This window comes from Trachypithecus francoisi, unplaced genomic scaffold (genome assembly GCF_009764315.1).
Source record: "Trachypithecus francoisi isolate TF-2019V2 unplaced genomic scaffold, Tfra_2.0 Lachesis_group4, whole genome shotgun sequence".
In the NCBI taxonomy this organism is placed as follows: Eukaryota; Metazoa; Chordata; class Mammalia; order Primates; family Cercopithecidae; genus Trachypithecus; species Trachypithecus francoisi.
The window spans coordinates 128,950,238-128,963,392 of record NW_022681469.1 but is presented as its reverse complement, the minus strand read 5'-3'; positions in this window follow the sequence as shown (position 1 = coordinate 128,963,392).

The following is a 13,155-nucleotide window of genomic DNA, read 5'->3' as shown; positions in this document are numbered from 1 at the left end:
TATTCATCAGAGCACCAAAGTGGAAACCCCCGATGCTCACCAACAGAAGATAAGAGAAACAAACTGTGACATTTCCTAACAATGCAATATTATACAGCAATGAAAAAGAACAAACTACTACTAAATGTGCCAAAATAAATGAATATCCCTAATATAATGGTGAATTCTAAGTGTCAAACGCAACTAAGTACATACTGTGTGAGTCCACCTTAGAAAAGCTCAAGAACAGGCAAACTGATTTGTAGAAAGAAGTCAGAACAGTGGTTACTGCTAGAACGAGAGTTATTGATCGGGAAGAGGCACAAAGCCTATATCTTCACCTGAGTGGTGGTGAAACATGTGTATAGAAACATAAAAATTCAAATAACTGTGCCTTTAATATCTTTGCCTTTCGTGCATTTAAACGAATTAAAATAAAAATACTAAATCTTTAAGAATAATATGAAACAGATCAAAAATACTATGCTAGCCAAATAACAAACTTCGACAGCATATGGCCTAACTCTGTAACCTGCAGTCCAGAAAAACCTTTCAATTCAATTTAGAAATATCACAAAATAGGAGAATCAGTTGGATATCAGGAATTAGATGAGAAACGTGGCCATCAAGCTTCCATCCAGCTGTAGATCTCGGGAGAGCATGAAATCAGCACCTCGGTGAACAGATGTTGGGGCTAAGAACAATTACCCTCTCTGCAGTAAGCTCTACCATGAGATAAATAATGGCCCCCACGGAGAAACAACAAAACAAAAATAAAAGCAGAGCAGTAAAAGGAAAAGCAGAATTCATTCATGCTAAACACTGAAGAGAAAGTCTCTGAATGGGATTCCTTTTTTTTTTTAAACTTTTGTTTTAAGTTCAGGGGTACAAGTGCAGATTTGTTACCTAGGTAAACTTTGTCATGGGAGTTGGTTGTATGGATCATTTCATCACTCGGGTATTAAGCCTCGTACCCACGAGCTGTTTTTCCTGATCCTCTCCCTCCTCCCACCCTCCACCCTCCAAAAGACCCCAGTGTCTGTTGTTTCCCTCTGTGTGTCTGTGTGTTCTAATCATTTACATGATCTTTTACTGGAACTAGAGTAGAACCACAACAACAAAAACCTTCCTGAATAGCATCAGAAAACCTTGACTTCTGTGAAAGAACAGAACATCTAAAGAAAGACAACAAAGTTAAAAAGCGGTGAAATACATCGAAAAAAGTCAAGCTGGATCCTGTAAGAAATTAATCCCAGAAAAATAAAGATGTAACAGGAAGCCATAAATACATCATTAGCACTGATAGAATATAAATGATGCTAAGGTCCATGTAATCATTAATACACAAGACAATTTGAACTGTTCTCCCAGAATTCAGAGACAGGACAAAGCAAATGAAATGGTAAGAAAAAAAAAAAAAAAAAAATGGAGGACAAAAGAAACAAAAGCAACAGCAACCAACAAAAAGTATAGACTCAATGTATAATTATAGTTGGTATTAAGGAAGGCATCAGGGCATTGTAAAGAAGCAACAAACGTGTAATTACAGAGAATATATCAAGAAAAATAAATGAACCAAAAACGTCTAATTCTGTTTTATGCACACAGAAAGTATTATACTTATACCAGACAGAATTGAGGAACATAGATGCACACCTAAATATATACTCACAGAATATTTGAATAAGATGGATTTGTTTAAAAAAATAAAACTCTTTTTCTTAAGAGCTGCCAGAAAGAAATTATAGGCTATCTAAGAAGGGAGCCAATTCCACTAGAAGACAAGGCTGCAACAGCTGCAGGATTCTGAAGGGAAAAGGTTGTGTCTCAAGAATTTTGTGCGGCCGGGCGCGGTGGCTCAAGCCTGTAATCCCAGCACTTTGGGAGGCCGAGACGGGCGGATCACGAGGTCAGGAGATCGAGACCATCCTGGCTAACACGGTGAAACCCCGTCTCTACTAAAAAATACAAAAAACTAGCCGGGTGAAGAGGGGGGTGCCTGTAGTCCCAGCTACTCGGGAGGCTGAGGCAGGAGAATGGCGTAAACCGGGGAGACGGAGCTTGCAGTGAGCTGAGATTCGGCCACTGCACTCCAGCCTGGGCCACAGAGCGAGACTCCGTCTCAAAAAAAAAAACAAAAGAATTTTGTGCATAGCTAAGTTTCTTTCCATATGTGAAGACAACAGAATGATATTATTAGATATGTGAGGGCTTACCTTGAAAAAAACTGTTCTTTGAGACATATCTTCACAGACAAAAAATAATAATAATTTTTTAAATGAAAACCCAACACAAAGATCTTGCTGGAATGGTAGAAGCCGGCACCTATCCTCAGCAGTGATCAAGAGAACCACTCCCAATGTACCAGGAAAGTCTGAAAAGATAAATCACTCTAAAACCCCGGAACCAATTGAATTGACTATGTCTATTCCACTCAAAATTGGTGAGGATACATCCACCCTGGCCTAGTGATAATGCTTTTTTTTTTCTTTCTTGAGATGGGATCTTGCTCTGTTGCCCCAGTTGGAGTGCATCATAGCTCAGTGTATCCCACCTCAGTTCCCACTCCAAGTAGCTGGGTCTACAGGCCAGCACCACCATGCCTGGCTAATTTTTTGTGGGATTTTTTTGTAGAGATGGGTCTTGCTGTGTTCCACAGGCTGGTCTCAAACTCCTGGCCTCAAGTGATCCTCCTGCCTAGGCTCCCCAAAGTGCTGAGACTACAGGTATGTGCCACCGCGCCTGGCTGAGGCTTTAAAATAGACAATTTCATTATGAATTATTATTTCTCATTATCATAATAATTCTATGGTTGAACAAAAATAGGCCTTAAATTAAGCCTTTTCCTCAGATCCAGAGGTTAATTAAGTATGATTATAAATGTACCCAAAGCAGAATCTAATCCTATACACAGGAATGAAATTTAGCAAAATGTTAATCTAGTTATGATTACTTCACAGAAACAAAATAACATTGCTTTCCAAATATTACATATTTATTGTAGAAAAATCAAGGAATATAGATAAGAGTAATAATAATCTAAGCAGAACTCCAGCTCTCAAAGATGATAACAGTTTCAGCTTGAAAGTATTCTTCCAGATTTTTGCCTCTGTATGTCTGTATGTAAATATTCAGAAATAATTTTGGTTTTTTTTTTTTTTTTTTTTTGAGACAGAGTTTCGCTCTTGTTGCCCAGGCTGGAGTGCAATGGCGCAATCTGGGCTCACCGCAACCTCTGCCTCCCGGGTTCAACTGATTCTCCTGCCTCAGCCTCCCGAGTAGCTGGATTACAGGCATGCACCACCATGTCCAGCTAATTTTTTGTATTTTTAGTAGACACGGGGTTTCTCCATGTTTGTCAGGCTGATCTCGAACTCCCGACCTCAGGTGATTTGCCCACCGCAGCCTCCTAAAGTGCTGGGATTACAAGTGTGAGCCACCACGGCTGGCTAGAAATAAATGTTTTAAAACATAGGATTAAACATATAGGCATACGTACATACACATATAAAAACTGCATTTGTCCCTAACAATACAAATTAAACAACCTTATGTATCAATACATACACTTCTGTAACATTTTTGCAACATAGTATTACATTGGGCAGTGGTAACATAACTGCTAAGTTAAAATCTAACTTTTTCCAATTTACACTAGTATAAATAATGTCATAATAAATAACCTTACAACACTGTGCATATCTCTGAAATAGACCCTAGTAAACATTAATAAGAACTTAATCATATAGTAAAGAAAGATCATAAATCACTGAAGAAGCAATTTTTTATGTGACAACTGTGTGGAAAAATAACTACTTGGGGGAAAAAGCCTCTGAAGATTCTTGCTGTATTCTATAGACCATGCATACTTCAGATACTTTAAAAGATTATAAATGAAAGAGAGAGATAAAATCAGCAGAAAATATGGCCAAATAGTGACCTAATCTCTGGGCAGGAAATGCTTTCTCACACATGTGAAAGATAAAAAAAATCACTAAAAAGTACCCATTAATTTGACATCTGAGAGTAATTTGACAAATTATAATTTTAAAAGTCTGATGTGTTAGATTATTAACACAATTTTACAAGGAAACAATAAGCAGAGTAACCAGTGGCGGTGGCTTACATCTGTAATCCCAGCGCTTAGGGAGGCCGACGTGGATGGATCACTTGAACCCAGGAGGTAGAGACCAGCCTGGGCAACATGGTGAGACCTCTATCTCTGCAAAAAAATACAAACATGAGCGGGCACGGTAGTGGTGCACCTGTAGTCCTAGCTACTTCGGAGGCTAAGGTAGGGGGATGGCTTGAGCCTGAGAAGTGGAGGTTGCAATGAGCCAAGATTACACTACTGTACTCCAGCCTGGGCGACAGAGTCAGACTTTGTCTCAGAAAAAAAAAAAAAAAAAAAAAAAAAAAAAAAAAAAAAACCTGAAAAAGAAAGAGAAAGATAAGTAGAAAGAGTACTCTTTGTGATGTCTAACTAATCCTCTTTATGTATAAAGGACATTTACAAATCAGCAGAAAGACAGACATTTCCAGGTTTCCCATAGAATAATGGTGGCAGCTTAATACTCTTTTTAAGAGATGGGATCTCACTAAATTGCCCAGGTTGTGGTTACCACAGGCATGATCATAATGCACTACAGCCTCTGGACTCCATGGCTCAAGTGGCCCTGCTGCCTCATTGCATACAGAGGTGTTCACATGCAGTCCCAGCACAAATAACTGAAACTACATGCACACACTGCTGTACCTGACTAGTGGCTGCTTAAATATCTTTTCTCACATTTTCAAGAAGAAGAAGAGGAAGAAGAAGGAGAAGGAGAAGGAGAAGGAGAGGGAGAGGGAGAGGGAGAAGGAGAAGGAGAAGGAGAAGGAGAAGAAGGAAGAAGAAGAAGAAGAAGAAGAAGAAGAAGAAGAAGAAGAAGAAGAAGAAGAAGAGGAGGAGGAGGAAGAGGAGGAGGAGGAGGAGGAGGAGGGAGGAGGAGGAGGAGGAGGAGGAGGAGGAGGAGGAAGGAAAAGAAAAAGAAGAAGAAGCCGCCAACTTTGAGAACAAATAATCACGCAGAATCAATATCTACATCATGGCTACAATACAGAGACTACAAAAAGATTTCAGTTGACATAAAGTTGGAAAATAAACACCTGAAAGCAGCAGAGGCCACTCTAGAGCCTAACCTGAGTTGAACAAATACAATATTCAACCAGGGATCCCCAGAAGAAGACAGTCATACCTGCGTAGGACAACATTGCAAACAGCTTTGACATCTGGTGGCTCTGAGCCCAGGCTAAGGGAGAGCTGTAATGAAGCAAACTTGAAAATTCAGGGGAATAGATAAAGCAAATGAAGCAAAATGTTGGCAATTATTGAATCTAGGCAACGGATATATAGTTGATCACTATATTTTCTTTCAGCTTTTCTCTGTGCTGGAAATTTTTCCAACATAGGCAGTGGATCAGGAGGTCAGGAGTTTGAGACCAGCCTGGCCAATATGGTGAAATCCCATCTCTACTAAAAATACAAAAATTTGCCAGATGTGGTGGCTTGTACCTGTAATCCTAGCTACTCAGGAGGCTGAGGCAGAAGAATCACTTGAACCCGGGAGGTGGAGGTTGCAGTGAGCCAAGATCACATCACCATACTCCAAGCTGGGCAACAGAGTGAGACTCCATCTCAAAAGAAAAAAGAAAAGAAAAGAGAGAAAAGGAAAGAAAAGAAATATAACTAGGTCATTTAAAATAAATGTTCAATCTTTATGTGGATCAAGGAAATGCAGGTTAATTTTTTGTTGTTGTTGTTGCCAGCAGAGTTATTGTATTTATGAATGCAATAATAATATTCAAGTGTAGAGAGGCTGACCCTCTTAGGTGAGTGAGGTTGGGACTACAAATGGGTCAAATCTTGCTAAAAAGCAATTTAGCAAATTGGGAAAACCTCACTGAAAGTAAATTTAGAACAATATTCCTAAAAACTTGTTTCAACTTGTAACCATTGATTACGTAATTTCACCCCTTGTTAAAGTTATAATCATAGATTTGAAAGAAGAATGTGTAAAAAATTCACCCTTATTTATAATAAATTTGCAAACATTCCAGATGTTCAAGAATAAGATAATTATTTTTTAAATTATGATATTTTCCATATGGTAGTTTCCATATGGTTTTGGAAATCAAAGGCATATTTTCTAATGGTTTTGATGACATGAGGAAATGCTATTGCTAAAGTGTTGAATGAAAAAGAGCAAAACAGAAGATTACGTATAAAATACACATTACAATCTCTATATATGATCTTAACGGTGGTTATCTAAACATGATGGATTTGAAGATACATTTTACATATTTTTCTGTATATATAAAAGTGCTTTATTATAATCACACATTATCATTATAAATGAAAGCTAAAGTTAATACATCTCTCTTAAGTTGCATAATCCTGCTTCATTTGTTACAGTAAATTTCATGTGGGCATCATTCTAGAATCATTTTATATTAATCTTTTTGTTCTAGTATCAATTCCCCAATTAAAGAATCTCAACAGACATTGTTAAAAAGATATATTTATGCAAGAGAACCCAATTGACAGCTTCCAGAAGATCCTCTGCCCATGTGAGCAGCCTGGACGATCAAAGGCTCCTAGCCTGTGACACTCTAATAGCTGCTGCTTCTCCAAGTGAGTGTGACTCTGTGTGTAATGAACATCAGGTTCCCGCTAATCAAGGATTTTTTGAAAACCTTGCTTGACAGAGAGAACTACATTCACCCTTCCAACAGCCCCATCCCAAGAGCCCCAAAAGTCTTAACTAATTCCAGCACCAACCCTGGGGAAAGGGAGGAGATAATAAAAGCAGAAACAGGGAAATTCCCAAAGATACCTTGAGGTTCCAGCTCTTCAGACAGGCTAATGAGGAGGAATAATAAGTGAGGACTGTGAACAATTAAGTTTCAGATTGCTTCTAACAACTATTTGCTCCAAACTAATCACATTTTCTTTCAATTTCTTTTTTGGCTCTAATTTACTAACGATAATCCTTAAAAATACAACTCTTGTCTCCGTTGTAAGAAATAATTAAACCAATGGGGCTGCCTCTTGGTTCCAAGCTGGAGTAGGTACGCTACAGGGAAGAATCCTAGTGGGAGGTTCTGTGCAGTGAAGTCAGTGGAGCAGGGCGGGCTGGAGAAGAGGGGTGTGGGGCACTGATCTCCTAGTACTCCATTAGAACCAAGGTAAAGGCCAGGTGCGGTGACTCATGCCTGTAATTCGAGCACTTTGGGAGGCTGAGGCGGGCAGATCACAAGGTCAGGAGTTCAAGACCAGCCTGACCAACGTGGTGAAACCCTGTCTCTGCTAAAAATACAAAAGAAAAAAAAAAAGTAGCCAGGCATGGTGCTGTGCACCTGTAATCCCAGCTACTCAGGAGTCTGAGGCAGGCCACTGCACTCCAGCCTGGGTGACAGAGTGAGACTCTGTCTCAAAATAAATAAATAAATAAATAAATAAATAAATACTAAAACGAAAAACAGGAACTGCAACTCCAAATAAACTTTGCCTGCCTAAGGTAAACATACAATTCTTTTCCTCCTCCTTATCACCCTCCTTCTTCCTTAAAAATCTATTTTGCCTGGCTCTTTTGTTTCACAGAAGTACCCTGCTACTGGCAATAGTTACCAAGAAACATGGGGCTCCTGGGTAAAAATAATTATTTCAGTTCCGCTGTTGGTGAGCTGTTGGTTGCTACTTGGGAGCAATTATACCATAAATCTCATTTTGAACCTCTTTTGCCAAGTACTATCCATGAACACTATGCTTCTAAAGGACGAAATTCCTTTACCTTCCTTAACTGAAATTAACTTGGAATGCCAAAAAGTTCAAATGGAGATTTTCTCAAAGTTGATGACAAACTAACCTATATTATCCAATCTCCCCCACCCTTAAGCAAGTTTTTCTGAACATGGCTCTTCATTTTCCTGATGTGTGGACCCACAGGGTTTACTTAAAAATATAAGATTCTATACGCCATGGTCATAAGCTGCTCTATTTCTGAGTTCCTGATTTTTGTAGATTTTCTTCCCCCTTTGTGTTCAGTTTCTCTGTGAATATGCCTCTTCCTTCAGTGTACCTGCCTCCAAAGGCAGTTTCCTTATCTCTACCTGCCTTTCAGCTATCAAACAATCAGAGCGAGAAAGGACCTTAGAGGTTCTTTAGTCCTGTGTCCCATTTTCCTCCCATCTAAAGGGGCGCTGTAAACATAGCATTTGTCTTAGATGTCCAGGTGATCTGAATTCTGTCTTTGGTAAGCTACCCTGCCCCATGTGGTCTCTGTGAGTAATAGATGGAAATCAAGCCCAGTTCCTTTTGCTTCTACCCATTGCAACTTTACCCCAAAGAAGTAGCCTTTTCCTGACCAATAGCATGTGCATCCATGCCAGGTAAAGTTGCCTCCTTAACTCTTCCCCATGCCCACTCAACAAGTAGGAGGAATACTGGTCTCAAAAGCCAGGCTCCAGGATACATTCCTGGTTTTGTTTCTAGTGTCTGGAATCACTGGGCACCAGAAGGTCAGAGGGAGTTCATTCTTTCTTTTCCCTTCTACACTCAGGTCACCCGAGTAGGAATCAGACCTAATACCCACGACTTCAGATACCCCAGGGCCATTTCCCTCCTGTGCTCTCTTCTCTGACATTCCTGCCCTATTACGGACTTCTGCGGTGCTGAGGTCCAGGCAAGCACAGAACTTTCTCTTGCTCTGTCTTTTTCTACATTCATCTCCTCCGGGACTGTTTTGGGAGTGCAGATGGAGGGGCATTTTCAAATGAAGAGAAGGAAGACAGCCTTGAATCTCTAGACTTAGCCACATAGTCCATCCTCAATCTACCAGAGTCTAGCATCATTGTTTAGGTTTTTGAGCACAGCCAACAGACAGCTACTTGGTGTTATTATTTTTTTTTTTTTTTAATTTTTCCCCTGGTTTCTTTTCTGGGTCTTGTGCCACATGGGTCTCACCTATTTTCAATGGTGGGATTGTGGTACCATTTCATAATTCTGCTATCCTATCATGATGCCCAGCATTGGAAATGGTTATCTAAAATCCTTAACGAGAGATAGGGTTTTCGCAGCTCTAGTGGATATATTCAGGATATGGAGGAGGAAGTCTCCTGCACGGGAAAAGTCACCAGTGTTTAGAACTAGAAGGACAACCCCTCATGTATGGCACTCAGGACCCTGGTATTTGCAGATAGAACATTTTATTGTGAGAATAAGGACAGTTTTGTAGAGATTTTGAATGACAAATTTTGTGAACAACAAATTTCTATAAAAAAAGGAAATTCTCACATTAAAATGATCAGAAATGTAGTACGTGGAATTTTTAAGCTTTGGACTTTTATTGCTGTACACTGTTAGGCAGTGCAAAGTTAACGGCGCTGCATAGAGTTCTCCTTTCTGTCCGGGTCCAGGAAGGAATCCATTAAGTTCGTCCTCAGCTTCCCTCAGTCCGCAGCATCCTGGGCTGGCACGTTAGCAGTGACCTGTTCATTAGATAGGTCCACAGAGGGTTCAAGCCACACAGACATGGATTTCCTCAATGGCAAAGTAATGCTAATATAATTATTGGGAATCATGTTATTGAGTGTGCTCACTTGTCAAATGCAGAGGTCAGCAAACTTTCTGTAAAAGGTCAGATAATAAAAATTGTAAGCTTTGTGATCTGGACGAACTACTCAGCTCTGCAGTTGGCCAGAAAGCAACCATCGATGTGTAAATGAGTGGCATGGCTAGGTTTGACCCAGGGCCTCAGGTTGTGGCTTTCCCCTGACCCATGTCTAATTAGAGTTGCTGCCAGTTACAATGACAGTGCATACTAGTGTGTCATTCTCTCTTCTTTCTCTTTCAAGTAAAGCAGAAAACTGAATTGCCAATCTTTCCCAGTTTTTCCTTCCACGTGACTCAAAAGGTAAGACAGAAAGCCCACGCCCACATAGAATGGACTTCTTTGGTCCATTTGCTCGTTTATTGATTCAGTACTTTTGCATTGCAAGCATCTTGCAGTGCTCTTTTAGGTCCTGGGGATATAGTGATCAGCAAAACAGGTGTCCCTTGCAGAGTTTGTGGTATAGCAGAGGCCAACATGAAACCAGCGATTCCACAAATCTGAGTAATTTTAAGTCACCATTTCTGTATGTGACTGGAAAGAGAAGAATGAGGAGATATGACAAAGTGTTCAAGAATCATATAATCCATGCTACAGTCATGGAAGGCTTTCTGGATAGTGGCATTTACATGATGAGATTGTGCTCAGAATTGCAAGTTTAAAATACATTATTTCTATAATCAATAATACTACAAATGTAATTTTATTCTCTTCCATTTTCTCATTTTATTTAGAAATAGATGAGGCTGGCCGGGCGCGGTGGCTCAAGCCTGTAATCCAGCACTTGGGAGGCCGAGACGGGCGGATCACGAGGTCAGGAGATTGAGACCATCCTGGCTAACACGGTGAAACCCCGTCTCTACTAAAAATGAAAAATAGCCGGGCGAGGTGGCGGGCGCCTGTGGTCCCAGCTACTCGGGAGGCTGAGGCAGGAGAATGGCGTAAACCCGGAGGCGGAGCTTGCAGTGAGCTGAGATCCGGCCACTGCACTCCAGACCGGGCGACAGAGCAAGACTCCGTCTCAAAAAAAAAAAAAAGAAATAGATGAGGCTGCCAGAGGGATTTTGACAAGGTAAAGACGTTACCCAGATGTAATTATGGTTCCAAAGATGTGATATAGACAAGTTCTTAATATTAATTACATCAATCTCAGATTCCATCAAGCTATCAGAAATCAACAGCTTTTAGAATACATTGTAATAATATTTGAACTATATTCCAAATCATTGTAGCCACACCAGTCTATTTCATTTAATAACAGAATCTTTGAGGACGTAACATCAGCTTAATGATTCTAAGCATTCTGCTCTCTTTCATTTCTTCATAGTAAGGACATTTCTAAGTATAAGGACACACACACACACACACAGAGGCACAGGCACACACACACAATAAGTTTTAGCATTTGGTTACATTAAAATATAAACTCTCTGTATATTAAAAAAGATATAAAATCATTAAAGACAAGCAAAACTGGAAAAAGGTGTATGCTAGGAGAGGCAATATCTTCATTATATAAGAGCTGATGCAAATTATTAAAAGGTTTAGAAGCATCCCAATAGCTGGTTGGAAAAAGAGATAAGGAATAATCTATCTGACACATATTATGTATTTGATAAATATTTTGAGTGGATAATGAAAAAATAATTGACAAAATAAGAAATAAAAATGATCAGTAAAATATGGAAAAAGTTTCCATCTAACCAGATATTAAGAAATACAAAGCAACGGCCGGGCGCGGTGGCTCAAGCCTGTAATCCAGCACTTTGGGAGGCGAGGCGGATCACGAGGTCAGGAGATCGAGACCTCATCCTGGCTAACACGGTGAAACCCCGTCTCTACTAAAAATACGAAAAACTAGCCGGGCGAGGTGGCGGGCGCCTTGGTCCCAGCTACTCGGGAGGCTGAGGCAGGAGAATGTAAACCCGGAGGCGGAGCTTGCAGTGAGCTGAGATCCGGCCACTGCACTCCAGACCGGGCGACAGAGCAAGACTCCGTCTCAAAAAAAAAAAAAAAAGAAATAGATGAGGCTGCCAGAGGGATTTTGACAAGGTAAAGACGTTACCCAGATGTAATTATGGTTCCAAAGATGTGATATAGACAAGTTCTTAATATTAATTACATCAATCTCAGATTCCATCAAGCTATCAGAAATCAACAGCTTTTAGAATACATTGTAATAATATTTGAACTATATTCCAAATCATTGTAGCCACACCAGTCTATTTCATTTAATAACAGAATCTTTGAGGACGTAACATCAGCTTAATGATTCTAAGCATTCTGCTCTCTTTCATTTCTTCATAGTAAGGACATTTCTAAGTATAAGGACACACACACACACACAGAGGCACAGGCACACACACACAATAAGTTTTAGCATTTGGTTACATTAAAATATAAACTCTCTGTATATTAAAAAAGATATAAAATCATTAAAGACAAGCAAAACTGGAAAAAGGTGTATGCTAGGAGAGGCAATATCTTCATTATATAAGAGCTGATGCAAATTATTAAAAGGTTTAGAAGCATCCCAATAGCTGGTTGGAAAAAGAGATAAGGAATAATCTATCTGACACATATTATGTATTTGATAAATATTTTTGAGTGGATAAATGAAAAAATAATTGACAAAATAAGAAATAAAAATGATCAGTAAAATATGGAAAAAGTTTCCATCTAACCAGATATTTAAGAAATACAAAGCAACGGCCGGGCGCGGTGGCTCAAGCCTGTAATCCCAGCACTTTGGGAGGCCGAGACGGGCGGATCACGAGGTCAGGAGATCGAGACCTCCATCCTGGCTAACACGGTGAAACCCCGTCTCTACTAAAAATACAAAAACTAGCCGGGCGAGGTGGCGGGCGCCTTGGTCCCAGCTACTCGGGAGGCTGAGGCAGGAGAATGGCGTAAACCCGGGAGGCGGAGCTTGCAGTGAGCTGAGATCCGGCCACTGCACTCCAGTGGGCGACAAAGCGAGACTCCGCCTCAAAAAAAAAAAAAAAAAAAAAAGAAATACAAAGCAACAAAATGCAATTTTCATCTGGTGACAAAAGTTAAAAATTATGAGAATGCCCACTTTATATGCTGCTAGTGCCCTAGAATATTTGAACCCCTTTTGCAATGGAACTTGTATCATAAGTTTCAAAAATTGGCAAACTCTTTGACTGAACAATTACAAATGAAGGGATTTGGGGCTGATTTTAAGGGAGAAATGAATGTGTATTTTAAAATACATTTATAAGCATTTTCCACATAGCATTATTTATAAGAGTGAAAGAGTAAAGCAACCTACACTTTCATCAACAAATAAGTGGTGAAATAGTCTTTTGGCATCCACAAAATGAAATATTATCCAGCCATTTAAAATGATGATCTTCAAGATTATTATAAATACTGAAAATGTTCAAGATAGTTTGTCAAGTGAAAAGGCTGTTTGTAAAACAATGTATAATATGGTCCATATATATTCATATTTATTTATACACCTTAAAAATATAAGAAAACATTTGCCAAAATGTTA